Below are 2780 nucleotides of genomic sequence, written 5' to 3'. Positions count from 1 at the left end.
ATTATTTGAATCTTAATAGCCTAAAGCTCTGTTTTATACAACGTAAATTAAACATTTTTCAAATCAGATTTATTCATTCAAATGATCAAAAAGCCACAAAAAAACAAACAAAAAAAACAAAACGTGTTGTCTCAAGTAATTCTTTCAGCTGGTGCTTGCTCCTTCATGGTTCCACCACCTGCTGTCCCTGCTGCCCCTGCTGAACCCAGGCACTGAGGCCGAAGAGGCTGTGATCCAGCTGTCCTTACGAATATTTTTATTATCATCATTCAACATGTAGAAAGAACGTGTAATCTATTGAGTCGATTTACATAGATAATTCACAATCATGAACCTAATCTGGATCTTAAACCTGCTAATTGCCAACTAATTTAACTAAATGTGTTATATTTTTGATATTTCGTCATGTTTAGATTACGTGTTTCAAAGGCATCTGTGTATTGTGTACATAACAGAGCACAATACGAATTAAAATTGTAATTTCCAATAGTGACAAGCAATATTTATGTGCTTTACTAAATTTACACAAGCACTACGAGTGGTCAGGAGCAGGAGTACATTTTGTTAGTAGCTACGAAAAGATCGGAGCTACTAAAATATTGATGAATGCGGACATGCAAGTAAATTTCCGTCTGCGAACAGTTTACACACAAATTCCTTCTGCTCACGTTTCATGAATGAGACCCAATGTATGGGTGTTGGACGGTGGGTCCACAGTGGGGACGGTGGGTCCAACACCCACACACTGTGAGGACAAAACAGAGGGCTCGGCGGGGACAGAGCACCTGCCACAGGGAGCAAACATGCCGTCAGCGGTCAGCAGCCAGTTCACACACACACACACATTCTCATTGGCTGATTAATTGGTGCTGGTTATTTATATTATTGTGGCATTTTTTGTTATCTGATGCTCATTTTGTTTCTGTTTTATCACTACTACATATGCAACTGTAGCCAGTATCTCACTATCACTATCCTAGACTGCCAGAGACATGCTGACATACTGCGGTAAGCATGTTGTGTCATTTCTGGTGTTTCTGCGATTGCGTCTCTGTGCTGCTCTAGTGAACTCCTACCAGCTTGCTCTCTGTTTTTCCTCACTTCAGTTGCTTAACATATACCTCACGTCTTAACCCACACTAGTTCTGTTTAAGCACTTATAGCTCTCCTCTTTCTAACGACTTTACTGCTAATCTTAGCTGTTGTTTGCACGTTATTAGCCTTGTTTGCTACATTAGCTTACACTTAGCGATGACTTCTCCTTCTCCTGCTCTTTCTTGCTCGGTGTGCCAGATGATGTGTGCCTCTGCCTCCTTTAGCGACAGTGGTAAATGTAACAAGTGTAGTTTATTTGCTGCGTTGGAGGCCAGGCTTAGTGAATTGGAAGCGCGGCTCCGCACCATGGAAAATCACTCGGTAGCTGCGGTAAATAGCCAGCCCCCTGTAGCCGGTGTGGAGCCACATAGCATAGCTAACGGTCCCCCGGTAACCCCCGTGCAGCCGGAAGGCTGGGTAACTGTCCGGGAGAAGCTTAGTACCAAGGCGAAGCCCACGGTTCACCACCAGCCTGTTCATGTTTCCAGCCGTTTTTCCCCACTCAGTGACACACCCGCTGAGAAGAAAACTCTGATCATTGGCAGCTCTATTTTGAGAAACGTGAAGTTAGCAACACCAGTGGCCATAGCCAAATGTATTCCTGGGGCCAGAGTGGGCGACATTGAGTCAAATTTAAAACTGCTGGCTGAGGTTAAACGTCGATTTAATAAGATTGTTATTTACGTCGGCGGCAATGACACCCGGTTATGCCAATCGGAGGTCACTAAAATTAATGTTGCCTAGGTGTGTGAATACGCTAAAACCATGTCGGACTCTAGTTTTCTCTGGACCCCTCCCAAATCTGACCACTGATGAGATGTTTAGCGGCATGTCATCATTTACTCGCTGGCTGTCCAGGTGGTGTCCAGCAAACGATGTGGGTTTTGTTAAACTTTCTGGGGAAAACCTGGTCTGATTAGGAGAGACGGCATTCATCCCACTTTGGATGGAGCTGCTCTCATCTCTCGGAACCTGGTCAAGTTTATTAGTAATTCAAAACCCAGACAGCCCAGAGTTGAGACCAGGAATCAGAGTCGCAGTCCTACATGCTTCTCTGAGCTTCTAGTGCACTTACCTACCCATAGTTTTATACAAATGGTGTCTTTCCCCCGACCACCCAAATTATCTAAATCTAAAATTAAACAAAGAGGAGTTCTGCATAACAACCTCATAAAAATTAAAACCTCTTCTGTGACAGAAAGACAAAACAGGATAATTAAATGCAGACTTTTAAATATCAGGTCTCTATCATCTAAAGCAGTGTTGGTAAATTAATTAATATCAGATAATCATATTGATTCACTCAGCTTCACTGAAAACTGGCTGTGTCAAGATGACTATGTCAGTCTAAATGAATCCACTCCTCCCAGTCATAATAATACTGTGGCGTTATATTTGTGTCATATGTCGCGCGAGCGGATAACACATCTGCACGCGCGCAGATCTCTCTCTCGTGTAAATTATTGTGTCACGCGTGCAGATTTCAACTGCCACGCGCACTTGTTTGATCTTCGCGCACATATTCAGCAACAGAGTGAAGCAGAGGCAGGTGCGAGCGAGTAAAAAACAGCAGCGACACACACAACAACACTGTGCAGCTGCTTTGCGCGCGCTGGCTCGCTCCTGCTCTCGTTCTCTCTCTCCCCTGTGCTCGCTCGCGGTGGAGTTCTGCTCGCTCGAAGCAA

The 2780-nt window shown here is 44.1% G+C and overlaps 2 protein-coding genes and 1 pseudogene across 2 annotated transcripts in view; 2 read left to right on the top strand and 1 right to left on the bottom strand.

Moving 5' to 3' along the window:
• The window catches only part of LOC126395310 (uncharacterized), a 196311-nt gene that overhangs the window by 77848 nt on the left and 115683 nt on the right, over positions 1 to 2780 (bottom strand). The gene's annotated exons all lie outside the window — the stretch shown is intronic.
• ajm1 (apical junction component 1 homolog) overlaps positions 1 to 2780 on the top strand; it is a 91214-nt gene that overhangs the window by 26918 nt on the left and 61516 nt on the right. The gene's annotated exons all lie outside the window — the stretch shown is intronic.
• Positions 1 to 2780, top strand: part of LOC126396001 (uncharacterized) — a 43088-nt pseudogene that overhangs the window by 36915 nt on the left and 3393 nt on the right.

Source organism: Epinephelus moara, chromosome 9, assembly GCF_006386435.1.
Source record: "Epinephelus moara isolate mb chromosome 9, YSFRI_EMoa_1.0, whole genome shotgun sequence".
Taxonomy (NCBI): domain Eukaryota; kingdom Metazoa; phylum Chordata; class Actinopteri; order Perciformes; family Serranidae; genus Epinephelus; species Epinephelus moara.
The sequence above is the reverse complement of the archived record's forward strand: the minus strand, read 5'-3'. Positions and strand labels throughout refer to the sequence as shown.